Source organism: Gallus gallus, chromosome 1 (assembly GCF_016699485.2).
Source record: "Gallus gallus isolate bGalGal1 chromosome 1, bGalGal1.mat.broiler.GRCg7b, whole genome shotgun sequence".
NCBI classification, from domain to species: domain Eukaryota; kingdom Metazoa; phylum Chordata; class Aves; order Galliformes; family Phasianidae; genus Gallus; species Gallus gallus.
Genome location: NC_052532.1, coordinates 34,810,841 through 34,827,854, shown reverse-complemented (window position 1 = coordinate 34,827,854; position 17,014 = coordinate 34,810,841). Strand labels below are relative to the sequence as shown.

Sequence of the window (17,014 nt, the reverse complement as noted above, 5' to 3'; positions counted from 1 at the left end):
GTTGGAAAGGGATAATCAGAAACAAGTGGAAAATGCTCACCTGTGTTGTAGGCTTGCAGGAAAAACTCCAAGAGGAACAATGTCCAGAAAGAGATCCTTCCTCAGTGGCAGTCAGCCCTTAAATGGGGTGTAGGAGAGGTGCAGCCAGGCTACACCCCTTCCGGCCACACAGCTGAATTGCCTTCACCTGTGCTCCCAGGGCTGACTCAGTGCTCACGTCAGGTGGTCAGTCAGAGGTTCAGGCTGTGATTCAACAGTTCTCATACAGAGGAGGAAAAAAAAAAAGATTCGGACTTGAATCTAATCTGCGCAACAATATTTTCTTTAAAACTTGAGGATTTTCCTCAAACTCGAACCGTAGCCATTGATTTTTAGTTCTTAAACGGCGCTTCCTGTCTATTCTTTTTCCTTCTCTTATTAACTAATTATTAACCTTTTTATACCTTGTTCCCTGGTTCTCAGCTTCTGAAAATCACTCTATTTTTGCTATGAAGCCTAGTGACTTTTTGATGGTAGTGTTTTCTTCCATCCTCAGCTTGTATCTCTGTTGCGTGAGTGTTGCCGGTCTGCGGAGAGCTGAGTTCTTCAGATGCTGGATGCCTTTGTTTCCTGACAGATCCTCTCTGTTGTTTGGACTGCACCTTTATCTCCTCCTTCACATCATGGTACTTTGGAATAACTATTTGGAGTCGGGAAGAGTAAAAATAAATTGAAGTGCTTATAGCACATGCGAAAAAAGCGCGTTTGACCTTTCTTATTGTTTTGAAGCCTAAAGCAACGTATGCTTTGTGGCAGCCAGTCCTTGGAGAGTGACAGAGCTACACCTTTAAGCATAAGACTTTTCCTTCACCTTTTCAGATGTTGTATTAAACCAAAGAAAGCCTTCAACGCTTTCATTTATTTATTTATATATTTTTAAATTCTACAGGCAACCATTTTCTTCTCACTGGCTGCTGTCCTTTTCATGGAATCACAGAATGGTTTGGGCTGAGAAGGACATCAAAGATCACCTAGTTCTAAGCCCCTGCCATGGGTGTGTTGGCACCCACCGGTTCAGGATGCCCAGGGCCCCATCCAACCTGGCCTTGAACACCTCCAGGGATGGGACATCTGCAGCTTCTTGGAGTGATTTTTCTTTTTCTTCTCTTTTTTTTTCCTGTCCAAGAGCTATATGATGAGCTGTAGTCTTTGTTAATGAAAATACAGGTAACAAAAGCAAAGAATAAGGCATCCTTCAGTTTTAAGGAGTGTCTTGCAGTATGGTGTGGGGTTGTTTGTGTGCTCTCACTAGTGACCTGCCAGCAGTAGGCTGCCTCCTTTGCAGTCCAGGTGTTTCCACAAAGAGAAACAGCCTGGGGGTTCTTCATCTTTCAGTGTTCTTGGAAGCACTGGGAATATGGGATTCCTTAACCACGTTCTGGGACAGCAGTGCTGTTTCCGTTGCAGCCAACTGTGAGGCATGCTGTCTCTAAATGATCCTGCTTGTAGAAAATGTACGCGTGTGCCTCTGTGAGGCACCGGTTAGGGATGATATATACTGATAGATGCCACTGGAGAAGGCCAATACTGGTGCTGTTTCAGTATAAGATTGCAAAAGGTGGTTTCATAAACTGAGCTTGGAGGGGTTGGGTGTATATCAGAAAGGGATTACCTTGTTGGCAGCAAAAATGCTCTCTCTCCCTGTTGCTTCCTCAGTGGTGGAGGATGGAGCAGTCTGAGTGCCGTAAGGGCCCTCCCCAGGAACACTGATGGACCTTCACGCTTTGTGCAGTTTTCAAAAGCTTCAAATGTCTGAGTCCTTTGACTTTATTACCTGGTGGGTAAAACCTGTAGACACACTGAAACTGTTTCTGAACTTGTATGTTCTTTACTTTGTGCAAAAACGTACCATTTTCAGCATAAAGAATGTGCACACATTGCTGAAGTGTCTTTTGCAGCTTTTATTCTGTTTCTCTGCGTTTCAACCTTCTTTAAATCCCTTACTCAGACTACTGTGAGCATCCAGAAGCTTTGCCTGCCAATTTAATGTTGCATTCCTGCGTTAACTGTGCTTCTCTTTATCACTGCTCAAGTTTCATCTGTTTTACTCACATCTCTCATATGTGTATATCTTAACACCATCGATCAATCCTGGCTTGTCTTCCCAGGGATTTCCAGTGACCGCTGTTCTGCCAGTTGCTAGAAACATTGGGAAGGACCTCGTCTCAGAGTGTGTTCACCATTATACAGCACAGGGTGAGATTTTAAGCTGTCAAAGTCTATCTGATAGCACTTACTGACTGCCTCTTTCAGTGATGCTGCCTAGTCACGGCTAATGGGCTGCTCAGTGAAAAAGTGAAAAGGTAAATAGCAATGATGAGGCGTAACAGTTGGGTGTCTGAACATCACAGCTAATGAAGCCTGATTTCATTAGCTGTCTGCTGGCCCTGGAATGCCCCTCTGCCAGCACCCTGGAGGAAGCAGCGACCCTTGCAGCGTGCACAGCACCTGGTAGCGGCCACTGCCAAGTGGTGCTTTATGAGCGACTGCAGGGCTTCGAGCTCAGTGCAAAATTAGCTAGCAACATTTCTCAGCAGTTGATTTGCAGTAAATTTGTAAGAGCATAATTATTTTTCCCTTTAAATTTTGGCTGGAATCAGCCAACAGACTTAAAGAGTGAGTGGGCAGATAATGTGATAAAATAAGCTTAATTTCCTCAGGGAGTCATCTGGGTCATTTAAAAAAGGTGTTGTTTTTTCCCCTGTAGTTCTTAAACTGTGTAATTCAACACAAGTTACAGTGACAGCAAACATTTATAGTGCTTGAAGGTCTTAATTCATGAATGTAGTGAATGATTCCTCCCTGACATGGGGGTTTTGCCAGCTATGTGGGTATGATCTATCAACCTTTTTTATCCTTCTTGCTGTTTTCATTGCCAGTTTGAATTGTCGGTGGCAAATAGGAATGCCCTCTATGTGGGGTAGGAAGTGAGGTAACTTCTAAGGCTGAGGTAGTTAAAGAAAAATAATTTTAAAAAATCTGCATCCAGCCAAACACCTGATCTATCAGGACGCTTGTTGCTAATTTGCAGTGTACCACTGCAGCTAGTTATATATACATTTTTTTTTCCTATACCTCATCAGTAGATAGAAATCTTAATGCTAGCTTCAGACAGCAAATCTTATCGGCAGAGCTGTGGGAAGCTTCAGCATCAGGCTGGGGTGTAAACCTTGAAGATCTGTACAGCTGAAACTTGAGAGAGAGAGGGAAGCCTCCCTGTAACATTTCTGTACTGTCTGATAGTCTGATAGAAAATGACATAACCTTCCTTTCATCATCTAAAGAAGTCAGCCACAATGAAAATGTTTCCCTAGTGGAGGTTGTTTTGTGAAAACAGGCTGACAAAAAAAATTGCTTTCATGTATGTTTATCCTCTACCATATCCTGAGTGTCCTGATTTGCTCAGTTCAGTAATCTCAGGACTTATTCTTTGCTACTTTATAGCCTAGGGTCACCTTACTTTACAACTAGGAGTTGCTTAGTTTTCATACAGCTGTCTTCTTACCCATATGCTAGGCTTATACTCTCCCTCACCCCAACCCGAAACCCAAACAAACCCACCCATCACCCTGAGCCCTCGTGGTAAGTATCTGTATACAGTGTAAGAGCTGCAGCATTGAGATTCTTAGCAGTTGCTTCACTTTATTTTTTTATTTTTTTCTTTTTTAAAGGCTTTGGATCATGATTTCATTTCCAAGTTAATGTAGATTCACTCCTTTCAGGTGAAGGCTGCACAAAAAACCTGCTGTGTTGTAAGCTAGCTGTAGCTGTATGGCACGCTGTCAGTATGGTAATAGCCTATGTGAATAGGTTTGCCACATCTGGATTAAAAAAAACAAAACAAAAAAAGCTTTATTGTGCTTCTTGATATTGTATATCATAGATTGCAGATCACACCTGAGTTTATTCGTACTTGCTTGCCTTGTTAGCTGTAGTGCCCAGTGTATCCTGGAGTATCCATGCCCGGAGATGCTTATGGTCTGTGGGCTCTCTGCCAGCGTGGACAGGCTGTGATGTGAAGCCTAGCTTTTTGCATGGAGTCTGCAGTTAGTATATGACACACTATTTGACCTTGTATGGCCTGTGGGCAAGTTAACCTCACTTGTTATTTCTTTCTTCCTTGAGGGTAAAGCTGTTTTCATCTCCTGGGACATGAAGTCAGCTTCTGAAAGCTTACATTAACAGCCAGGTCCAAGCTGCAGTTGAAGTGGAACAAAATAATGTGTTTATGAACTACAGATAACAGATATAAAGGGAGAAAAAAAGCACTTCTGTTCAAATTGTTCATGTGTTCTGGTTGGATAAACACACCTTAGCAGTCTTAGGGCCTCCGGGTTGGCCCTCATTGAGCTGGAAGAACAGTGGTGAGTGTGGGGCAGTCACTAGGTAGCTATGTGAGCTTATCTCAATGTTTTATTGTGAGTTAAGGCTATGGATGCTTACCTGTACAGGGCAACAGAGCTTGAGCCGCAAACTGGAACAGCTGGAACTGTGGCAGCTGCAAACAAATATTTAGGCCATGAGTTTTTAAACACCAGCAGCAAACGGGCTGTCTACGGAAAGGAAGACACCTGAAAGAGGCCATGGGAAAACTGTTCCTGGTTTGCCCAAGGACAATGTCCTATGTCTATTGCTAGCTGTCTGTCTGATCACAACTTTTTAAAGTATTTGGATCTGCAATAGTTAAGTCGCTTGTGTCTGTTCTGTGTGAGTGTCCTCAGCCCAGTTTTGGTAGGGAGGGAACTGCTTTGCCCTTTGGCAGGTTAACCCACATGGGCAGCCTGCAGTGGGTGTGCTTGTGTGGTTCTTGGGTGGTCAGCACCCCTGGGGCATCTGCAGTGTGCAGTCTGTGCAGTCTCATGGGCTCCCACGCAGCTGGCTTGCTGGAGCAGGTGAGTCCTCTGCTGCAGAACTTTGAGATAGCTAGGAAGGGATTAAACTGTTCTCAGCTCTTGTTTTCTTACTTTCCCTCTGTGTCCCTTGAGTTTTCTTCTCCTCTCATGTGACTTCATGGAGGAACAATTCGTTTTAATCTTACTAGAGTCAATGTGTTGGGGTGTGTTGGTTGTGTGGGTTTTTGTTTGTTTCTTTCTTAGCAATCACTTTGAACGTTGCTTGACTTTGTGCACAACTTACCTGAGTTTTCATCTATCTCTCATGACTGCAGCTGAAGCTCTTTGGAGGTGTTTGACCTGCTTGCAAACTATTGTTTCCCTTTTGGTTGCAGAAAGTGACTTGTTTAGGGTTCAAAAATGTGATGCGGTTCAAGGGCTGTTAGTGATGAGCCAAAAGCCCATCTCTTTCTTCTTGTCTTTCAAGTCACTTGGCCTGGAGATACAGACTGTGGCTCTCAGTGTCTGGTAGCATAATGATGTTTGGAAAGCCTTTACTAACTGACATAACTTCAAGGAGATATGAAGCTCCTCTGCGTTGCGTTCAGATGAGCTAATGGTGCTTTGGAACACACTGGAAGTGAAGAGCAGATCTGATTTTCTCTCTGAGTAATGCATCCAGACAGGAGGGTGAGGGAGCATGGGAAGGCTGCAGAATGTGTTGCAAAAAATGTATAAATTATCGTTTAATTCTGCTTTGATACTTTTTATTAGTATTATTTTTGCATGTCATACAGTAAATGTATGGTAATTACGTATTTGGAGATGAAATGTTTTTTAATATCCTGTCTGAAGTTCTCTTTGGAGAAAAAGAAAGAAGGCAATATTGTTAGCATCTGGCTGATTTGGTTTCAGATTGAGGGGCTGGGGATATTGCTGTAGTATCAAAGGTAAGACACGGTGTAGACAACAATGAAACAAAGCATTCAGGATTTTCATATTGTGAGTTTCATCTGGATGTTCCCTCTATGCAATAAAACTGAACAGAAATGGAAAGGTTTTTAAAACTGGATTAGCTACTGCAACATGACGATCTATTTTACTGTAGGTATTTATGCCTGTGTTTCTGTTTAAGCATGAGATCACAGTGATTCCATTCAATACTTTGTCAGAGGCACAGCATTTTCTTCAGTATTTTTGTTTCGTTTTAAGCAAGAAGCATTTTTTCCATCGCATGATCTAATTTTCCATTAGGCAGAACTTGAAGTGTGTTCAAAATTATTTCTATTTAAAATAAACTCTACTTTCCCATAAATCCAGAAGGGACAAAAATAGGGTAGCAGCTACTTCACAATGTCAGTGCTTGCTTTAAAAACCCTGGGACAGCACATCTTCCTTACGTTTCTGTTGTGCTTTACTGTCACTTGTGCAGGCTCACAGGTAAAGTCAGGCATTTCCCATGGCGTGGGTAGCAAAGTCATCCATGACACATTGCCGACACGCCGACAGCTGTGGTGTTCATTGGCCGCCCTTGGGGAACACAGGCTAACTCCTCCAGTTGCACCGCAGAGCTGCAGCTCAGCAGCTTTCTTTAAATAAAGGGGAAAATATCCAAATTTGTCTTGGGTCCCACCAAGAAGGTCTTTATATTTGCATAACTGAACCTTTAAACGTTTTGGGGGAAAAAACGACATACTGGAGAAACAGCTGTGCTGCCCGAGTCTGTGTTGGAAACCATCTTTAGTGTCAGCATTCCTGCACTGACCAGCGCTGAGCAGCTTTTTCTATCTAACAGACAAATGCCAGATGACTGTTTGATATCTTACATTTCTCTTCTTTTTGTCCTTCCCTCTTAAAGTCTAGCTAACATTTTTTTTTAATGTTACCTGTGCTTTCTTGTAAGGTGCACATATAAACTAAGGAGTGGGAAGCTTGCAAAGGGCCAAATATCTACTTGTACCACTGTCGGTGTTTTCCAGAATCCTCTGATTTTTGGCCTTTTGCAAGCCTTTGCCTCAAACCCTTGCCTCTCTTCCCTTCATGTCTGCTCGGATCCTCTTTAAGCCCAGTGGTAATCTTTTGCCATTTAATGTGTTAAATTTTCATATGCAATAGATGTGTCTAGCATCATTATTCCTCTCTTTCTCCTTTAGCGTAGTACAGCATTTTTTGTTTTGCTGTTGTAGCCATCACATAAACTTTACAGGAAAATGCCTGTGCTGCAGTGTTGTTGAGGCAGATCTGTGCTGACCTGTTAATTTTTGCATTACTGAAGACTGTGTTCAGTATTTCTCTTAATGGTAAGAAATCACCAGATGGCCTTGCCGTAGTTCATTATTCCTTATAGTACAGTAGCAAAGATTTAACTCCACTGATGGAGCGAATGCTGGAAATGGATTCGAGTAGCACACCGAGGAAGCTTACTTGGGGTAAGAGATTCGTCTTTCTTGTCATGAAGTAAGAGCAATTTCCTGGTTTCGCATATCTAACTTTTGCTTTATTTGTGTGGGTTGAATTCATGACCACGATAAGAGGCAGTGTGTGTTAAGTAAACTGTTAATAATGAGTAGGTAGAAAAGCATATAATTAACTTGGGAAAATCAGAGTTTCAGTAGTACTGAGCCTTGCACATAATCATTTACTCAGTATATAGAGACGCAAGAAGTAAATAAGCATTCAAAGCCTCACTGCCTTGGGTTGACAGGCACTGGAAGGGCTTTTCTGGGGTGTAGAGGGGAAAAAATTGGGATATTGATTAAAAAAAAAACCCATGCCTTTTTGGTGGCTGGCCCACTGGTTCCTGGTGTTAGCAGGGGAGTGACTGACAGTGGGTGGGGGCTTGTAGGTGATGCACCAGAGCCAGTGAATGGCGTGTGGCACTCTGGCTCTCTATGAAGTGACAAGGTACCCAAGAACTCGGGTAGATTTCTCTCCCACTGCTTGCGGTGCTTTGCTGGAAGGCTCTTTCCTGAGGAGGGACAGCTCCAGGGGCTCTTCTCTGCAGGCCACACCATACCTGACTGCACTGCAGCCTGCAGGAGCTTCTGGGCCATGACCATCCCATGTAATGCCACAGGGCTTTGCTGCCCCTAGTCCAGCTGGGCAGGTTGGAAGGGGAGCCTTTCTGCTGCTCCTCCATCAAAGACATCCCTGTGGCTTAGTCTAGGAGCTGCACAGCCATCTCTTGAGGCTCCCCAAAGTACTACGCAAAGCTGGTGTTAACTACAAGAAGTCCTTTAGCCCAATTACTGTGTTTTTGTGGTTTTTCTTCATTTGGGTCATAATTATCATTAGTTTTGGTGAAAAGAGAGCATGAGACTTGACAGGATACCAGCTCTGACCTAAGTCTATATCATGCATTTATGAATACATAAGGAAAGTAATATGCTCCACTTTATAAGCCTATATAAATTATATGCAGAGTACATGGAGATTTATTTTTAAAGTGAAGAAAGGCATTGAGTGAATAAAAGATGCCTATTTGCCTCTGATAGTAAAATCTGTAAATGACTTTCTCTGGACTGAATTGCATTAGTTGATATCATGTTACCTAATAATCTGTTCTCCCTTGGTAGAAATCATATCATAAAATCTGAAATTGGTATAATTTCATAGTCCTGAACCAGAAATAAATTAAAACTGACAAATCTGTCATAAGCTGTAAGTTTTAATAGAAGCCTAATCTAAGCTTTCATGACTTTGTCAAAACCAATAATGTACAGCAGCAAGTTCTGGAAGTGGCTGTATCGTAATGCAGAATCGCAAAGGTTAACACATCTTTAAGAGCCCGCTGTTAAGTTGTGTGCATTTTAAGATGTCTTTAGCAGAAGGCATGTTTTGATTGAGTGCTGAAAGATGCTATTTGCTAACGTTTGTCGGAAAATAACGTTCTTCTCCCACTAATTCCATACAATAATTCCCTTATTGAAATAAGGTATTGAATACTTAAATGATGACTGGATAGAATTTGGCCAGAAGCAAGTAACGACCATATTGAGTTTCCTTCCTTCAAATGTCTGTTGTACTCAGCATGACATGCTCCGTGCCTCGTATTTGAGAGGCTTTGCTAAAATGCAGTAATCGTAATACACGTCTGGGGAGCCTGAATGAATTCCCAAGATTTTAATCAATCATCCTCAATCTTTCCTCTCCGTGCGCGCTATTTTCAACTGTCTCCCCAGTGACGGCAGAGTTCCTTTCTTCTTTTCCCTGTGTGCCTGTAGAATTTATTTCTGATTAAATGCCAGTGCACCTTCATAATAGATCAGGCAGAAAAAGTGTAATTGTAGCCAAACGGGACTTTAAACGCTGCACCAGAATTCTCCTTTCATAGATGATGTGCATACAAAATTAAAGGCGTTTGTGACTGACTATATATAGGCACTGGGGATATCACAGCTTTGTAGCAATCAGATTAACAGAAGTATTGCTGTAAAAAGAATGCTGTGGAATTATGGAAGTTTCTTAAGAACCCTTCTTAAAATTCAGTGCAAACTATTTGACTTCAGGGAAGATTATGTTAAGTCAAAACAATAAAGAAAATTCTGCAATTTGTTTATTTATTCCATTGGGAGTTACCTCAAAAGAGAAAGCAAAAGCCTTTTCCAAGGAGAACAAATAGAGAAAGCTGAGGTCGCAACATGATTCAGGTGTGGTTGGGGGGTGAGGGAAGTAATAACTGAAGTTTTGTACCAACTAAGGTTGACATCATACCCTTATTACAGTGAAAGTGTTGTTGGTATTTGGCTTTTGTAAGTAGGTCACTCTGAAAGTAATGCCTCCTATTTATTTCCATGGAAGTTACAACAGATACAAAGGGCCCAATAGCACTCTTTGATAGAGCAAATTCTCAGCTACATAACGCTTTTTTTCAACATAGTCACCACCATTAGTAGTGCAGTTTCCCATAGTGTTGGAACAGAGCCTGCATGCTGTGTTTGTAATCATCTGTACCAGCAAAGGTGCCCCACTGTTGCTGTCACCGCTGCTGAAATGCACCACCCACCACCTCACTGTGCTCACACCCACTGTTTGGTCTCCATGAATGTTCAGCAAGTGTTGATAATATCAATGGATGCCACTTTTTCTGCACAGAGGAATTAAATGCCATACATTACATCTATCCACCCTTCCACGTCAGATGCCATTGTGTCAGTCATTGTGCCCCTCTGCTGCCATCTGTCACACAGCAACAACGTGGAAGGGGGTACTGGTGGTGGGGGTTCAGCCTCTACTGCAGTACCGCCAACATCCACCTCTGATGTCGTGGGCCAGTGTGATAAAATAGGAGGCAGCACTTTCAGAGCAGCCCTTGTACATGTGAGGAATTCTTAAGACTATTCTGATGATACATTACAAAAAGTATTTATACAATTTTAGCTGTGAATGATCAACAACCACTTGCACATTTGTATTAAATATAAAAAAAAGTAAGGTTGAAATAGTAAAAAGTAAACTTTTCTACTGGAGTTAAAAACAGTCCAACTTTTCCTCTAATACAAAAAAAAGAAAAAAAAAAATCAAACACCACCACAAAAACTCCTCTGCATCTTAAGGGAGCAGTGCTCCTTCCTTTCTTTAAACAGCTTAACTTTCTGAACATTGGAACGGCATGTGATTACTAAATTTGCTTATGTATTACCCTCTATAATGTAGAATGAACCACGGCTGTCTTGATTTCCAAGTCAACCTGTGCTTCTTGGAAAGCAAGTGATATCGTGCATTTAGGAGATCTACCTCTGAACGTTGACTGGGTGCGTACTGTATAAGAGGCCTGCAAGCATTTCTTCTCCCTCTCTCCGACAGTAATTATTTAGAGAACTTTTAACAGCAATCAATTTGAAGGATCAGGCGATCCATTTGCAGGTAATCAGGAGGAGCCGGAGTTATCTCTGTCTTTGCAAAGGTCTCTTCAGATCTGGGTGAGATTCTATTATGAAAAGAGGTGCTATTGTGTCAGTGTGGTGCTTTGGTTTTTCTTCTTTTCCAGTTGATGTTTGACCTGAAGCCATCTCACTGTTAAAGGAAACGTCTGCATTTCTTCTGGCAGGAGACTGCCATGTTAAAACTGACACACACTTTTTTCTGGTGGTGGCCACAACCTGAGGTAGTTCTACAGAATGTATTTCTCTGTTGATGATGGTAAAAAAAAAAATAACTCCATATTTGAAAATAGTAAATTATTTTTTTCCATCTCTTCAAAAAAAGAAATACATATCGTACGATCTTCAACTCTAACCGTTCTCCTTCTTGGTTTTTTCACCTTTCATTTCAAATGGACCAAAGGCAACTGTGTAGCTGTCAGAAAAAAAATCTAGGAAGAAACATATATACATCAATTCATTTCTTTCTTTTTAAAGGTGTTTCTTCTGCACAACCAGGGATAAATTCTGGACTTCAGGAGGAAATCTAAATTCTGATGACTTTAGCTGCCTCTGCTTGCTTCTGCATTAGGGAGGGGAGGATGCCAATGGCAGCTGTGCCTGGGGTTCTGCTCCCACTTTGCCAGGGTCCATCAGCTGTGCTGCCTGGATGCTGCATGCCATGGCCCTGGCTCAGGGATGCCTCCTAGCAGGTTTCTGAGCCCCTCTTTGGCAGATGGATACCATATGGTTGTCTAATACAATATGCATGCTGGTTTTCTTCTCGTACAACTGGTAAAGGGTCTGCTAGGTTGCCGTTGTGTTGCATTGGCACCATTGCTGGTGAGTAATGCTGAAACCACCATGAAGGTCACTCCTGATAGGTAGGATTTGCTGATATATATTTTATGAAATCTTAAATGAGAACACTTCAGCTCAACAAATCTGCTTATTTCAATTATTTTTTGGTAGCTCAAAGAAATCTGAATTATTTCATGTATTCATATATTCTGTTTGCTATATTTTGTAATAGCCATTATTGTTTAAGCAGGGCACCGAGCCCTGCAACCCCTGCTAATGAAAAGTTTCTTGTAAATTTGATGCAGTGGCATCAGGAAGTGCTGATGGGGAAGAGTGAGGGAGGCTCCTTCCTGCTCTGCTATGCTCTGTTGGGGCTTTGGCTAGAAGAGGCTGTGAAGAAAGGTAAAGTCTGGGAGCAAAGACAATAGTACAGTTTGAAGCTCTTCGCAGAGGTTCTGCACTTAAAATTGGTTTCCATCTTAGTTAAGAAACACCAAGACTTAAAAACTGTGGGTTTTTTTGAGCAGAACTTGAGCTTCTTGTACAGATGGAATCAGTGTGTTAGAGCTAAAGGTTTGTTTTTTGTTTTTTTTTGATTCAAGCAGTCACCCTTGGATAACAGAAAGTAATGGAGAAGCTTGTTTTAGAATTAACTGACATAACATGCATTGCATGTGCTAGGTCCCTTCCTAGCACATGCCTCTCAGTTTCACTACCCCCTCCCATCTCTCCCCTGCCTATAGCCTCGGGAGAGATGTCTTGGAGCTGCCTGGGAGCTGCACGTGTGCCATGTGGTGGATTGGTGCCAGTGCAGTGGCTGAGCTACTGTGCTTTTGCCTCCTGCCTGGCTGTAGTTTTCCCAAGGACAATGCAATAGCTGCTCCTCTTGTTCTGATGGTGCTTGACTTTGATGGAGCAGTGGTACAGAGAGGCTGTGGAGTCTCTCTTCCTTGGACATCTTCAGAATCCACCTAGACTTCTTGCTGGGCACCCTGCTCAGGGTGGCCCCCCTTGAGCAGGGGTTGGGCCAGATGAATCCAGAGTTCCTGCCTGCCTCAGACACTCTGTGATTCTGGCTTTTGTTACCATAAAACACACTGTAAGTGAAGCTTCCCCTGCCTGGGTGTTGAGGAGGAGGAAGGGAAGACGCTGTGTATACTGGCTGTTGTTATTTTACTGCCAACAGTGAAACCAGTCTACTGTCGGGAGCCTTGAGGGACCACCTGCCTCAGTCTGGTTTTAAAAGGGCAGTTTAAAAAGTTTTAAAAGGCCTATTTTCTCTGAAAATGCAGGCACCAGGACTAGTGTCAGTAGAAATAAGAATTCAGGGCAGAACAGATGTTTTCTTTGTAATAAATTCATAGAGATTTTTTTTCTTAAACACTTTAATTTAGTCAGATGATTAGTGAAACAAACTGTAAAACTGATGTATGTCAGACATCTGGCTCATGTTTAACTTTTAGTTTACAGTTGGTATTTTAATGCGTGACAGCAAATAGGTGATCATGATTGAGAGGCTTTCCAAAACATCAGCAAAAATTACATGCTTCTGAAACTGTAAAGGTAAGGGAATGACTTATTTATCATAATTGATGTTTTCTCCAACTCTTTAATGATCATTTCTAAAACAGATACTTTGCATTTTATTTCAGGCTTGTAAATCCAGTAATTGTGAAGTAGGAAGTTAAAGGCTGAAGTGGAAAGGGATGTGAGCGGCAATGGGCTGCGTGATATTTCCCTTGTTTCACTCTTTGAGAGCTTGTGAAATTCAGTGAAAATGTTGTAGAAAGTTGTTTGATTTTTGTCACCTGCTTTGACTACGGAAGGTTTAGTGAAAGCCTTTGTGCTATGTATTCTTAATGTCAGTGATGAGTCTGCTTTTGTGCGTTGTTTGTTTTTAATATCATGAATGAGCTTTTCCATTTGACATTGGCATGACAGACTTTAAGGGAACTGCATGAGCTCTGAACTTCACTTTGAGTTTTGCAGTGTTTGAGAAAGGTGTTAGTAACCAGGGAAGGAGATAACCAGAAGTCTGCTGAAGGCTGAGAACAGTTTGGGTCTTCGGAGAACATTGAAATAGGGTAACTTTTAAAAAATTCATCAGTTGTCAGTTCTGAAGGCTGAAAGTGATTGAAAGAGTGTTCTAAATTACCTAAAAGTATTTTCCAATTACCTGCAGGCTCTTTTAATGGGAGTTGTCAAACATGCTTAGAAAAGCACTGTCCCAAAGAATATATTAAGATAGAACTCTTGATGTGACTCCAAGGGTGCATTTCTGTCTATGCAGAAACATACGACAGTGCTCTTTTTGTCATACCTGTTAGAAACATAGTTGACATGAAGTGTTTTGGATAAAATCTCAGCCTATGATTAGGTTATGAACAGTAACATTTACTAAGCAATATATAATATGGTTTTGAAGATTAATTGTTAAAATACGTTAATGAATTTTATATAGTCTAATAGTGGTCCAGATAAGATACAGCTACTAACAACGGAGTAAGAAAAGCAGATTCGTTTCAGAATTGGAGATCTTTACAGATCTTAATGCAAGCAGAAAACTGAACAGGACTCCGACAAGTGATGTTCTGGAGCTTCACTTGGTGAACAGTGTGAAAATGTAAGAGAAAAATCCCAGCAATCCTTCCCATCAATCAAGCAAATGTTTGATGCGCTCAGTGATTTAGAGCTGCAGCAACTGATGACCTCATGGTAACTTTTTAAAAACTAAATGGAGAACCATAGAATTGTTTGAGTTGGAAGGGACCTTCAAAGGTCACTTAGTCCAACCCCCCTGCAATGAATGGGGACGCCTACAGCCCAATCAGGTGCTCAGAGCCACCTCCCCAGCCTCACCTTGGATGTCTCCAGGGATGAGGCATCCACCGGATCTCTGGGTAACATAGTCCAGTGCCTCACCACCCTTATTGTAAAAAACTTTTTCCTTATATCTACTCTAAATCTCCCCTCTTCTACAGATCCTGATAAAGAATCTGTCCCCTTCTTTCTTCTAGTCCGCCTTTATAGAATCAGAGAATGCCCAGCTTGTCCCGCATTTGCTCAGTCCGGGAGCTGCATGCCAGGGCCCCTCACTCATCCCAAGTGCTGCTTAGGGAGCTTTGTCATGCGATGTGGGGCTGCAGATTGCCTCTCTTGGAGATGGACCTTCAGTGCTGCTACAAGTACGCCTGGGGATCCAGTCCAGGCCTCCGTTAAGCTCCTTGAATTTTAAATACAAGTAGTGCCATTTCTTTCATTAGGTCTGTAAATGAGTCTGAGAGAATCATAGTTAATGAATTATTTGCTGAAGAAGAAGCCTTATCACAGCAGGTCTGTGTACGTTTCTGCAGAGTTGCTCTAAAGGCTGAAGCAATTGCCTTTAGGATTAATCGTTTTCTGCCTTTATTCTGGTAAACCAGGATGTTAAGGTGGTTGACAATTACCTTTAACATTTTAGCAGAACCAACCAGCAGGTTATCACAAAGTTACACAGTGAATTGATTAATTCATGTGCTGTGTGTACACAGTCATGTTATATTACATTTGTCACAATCTTTTGTTTTTGTCTTAATAACAGAAAACTCTGACGCACTGATTGCTTTGGAAAGATTTCTCCCATTTAAATGTCTGCTACGCTTGCATCTGCTGGCAAGCATCCCCAGGAAAAGGAGAGTGTTAGGAAACGTCTAATTGTGATGTTTCCACAGTGTGACAAGAAATCAGAACTTATACGGATGCTGGGCCTCAGTGTGGAGCAGTAGGCAAATAGGCAGGCAGTAGGATTGGGCCTAGCACTGATGGAAAAGCAGAGAGAAAATTTTGCCTACCCATGGAATATAACGTGGGCCAATCCCATGTGATAACTTGGGGGACAGAAGCAATCATCATCCAAGTGTAATTCAGTCTGCACTCAGTCTGTTGGCTGCTTGATTCTGTGTAGTTCTCAGCTGTTCTGAGAAAATGATGACAAATGGATATTGCTATCAGAGTAACTTCTGCGGTTTGATTGGCTCTTTCTTTACCCTTTCCTCATTATATGTGAAATAGTGCTTGTCCTATTTGTTATTCTTCCCTGGTGTTTTAGGTTAAGCAAGCAAATAATAGGTGCTTTTGGACCCTTCGAGCCTCACTGCTTTAGGCTCTTTGTTACCTCATCTAGAAGGAATTCCAGGGCCAGATTTGTGATCTGGAAGACTCTTGGCAAATTCAAAGTGGAATTTGGAAGTCAGTTTTTTTGGTTCTGGATGTTACATTACAACTCCACATGTGGGTGATACTGACAACATTTAACTGTCTTCACTGAAATAATACTTACGTAGCAGATACTAGAATTTGGTCTTCAAGCAAAATTGATTATGTGGGTAATGTTTATTGCAGCAAAATCTGTCCAGTTTTGGCTCAAATTGAGAATAGCGCTCAAGTATTCAGAGTCAAAACATAATGGGTACTGAATACAGCAGGTAGTAGCTGACTGCACAAAAGGCAAAGCTGAGGAAACAGATTTTGTATTTTTTGTTTTAATTAATGAACAGATAGCTCTTGCTCCACCCAGCCTGGGCTGCCTGGGTGCTGGACAAAGTTCTCTTCACTCTCAGAGAGTCTCTCCTTCTTAAAGTTATCTCTACTTTCCACAAATCCATTTTACAGTGCTTTGTTAAGGATAAAACGAGCACAACTTGGATCATTTTGTATCAGTCTCACATAGGTTATTCCATGCATTCAAATTTCTGGTAACTCAGTGGCAGAGGGTGGACTGCAGTCAGTTTCAAAGCAATAATGTTCTTCTAGTAAGTGGGCTGGGAAAATCAAGAAGGGTCTGAGGGGAGCTGGGATTTAGCTCATGTTGTTTGAATCAGAAGGCACCAATGGGCTATCGGTGATTCAGATACCTTTTATTCACACTTGTGTCTGACAGAATTGAAAATAGAAGCTGTCAGCTCCCTGATTGTCTGATTATGTAAAGCCATCAGCAAAACCAAAACAAAATAGGTGTGATAGAATTATTTATGTGCATACATTTTGCTGGAGGATATTTTTGTAAGAGAAGGCATTCACTTTCAGCTTTAGGTTGTAGTGTTTTGGAGGCTAAGCAAGAAAATGCCGACAATTACTCAAACATAACTCATATTTTTGATGCTGTTGCAGATTGCAATGGTCATTTTGGAGGCTGATCAAAATCCTTACAAATGAAATGCTTCTCAAACTAAGAAAACCAGCAAGACATCTTTGGTAAAATGAGTCAGCTTACGGTGCAGGAATATTTTCAGCCAGTTGCTCAAATGAAACCTAGAAGACACATCTTAGGATATCCTCCACTGAAGGAATTGTTGGTTTGGGATCAGCTCTATTCTGTCTCCGCAAAATATGTATTAGAAATGACCCATTCTGTTAGGGAGGCACAGGTCTGCACTGCTGTTGTTAACCTGTGGGGCTGTGGTCTACAGGTTCCAGTCCAGCAGATGAAGAAATAATAATTAT

The 17,014-nt window shown here is 41.7% G+C and overlaps 1 protein-coding gene across 6 annotated transcripts in view; it reads left to right on the top strand.

Annotated features, from left to right (window-relative positions):
- GRIP1 (glutamate receptor interacting protein 1) overlaps window positions 1-17,014 on the top strand; it is a 307,109-nt gene that overhangs the window by 36,295 nt on the left and 253,800 nt on the right. The window lies entirely within an intron of this gene.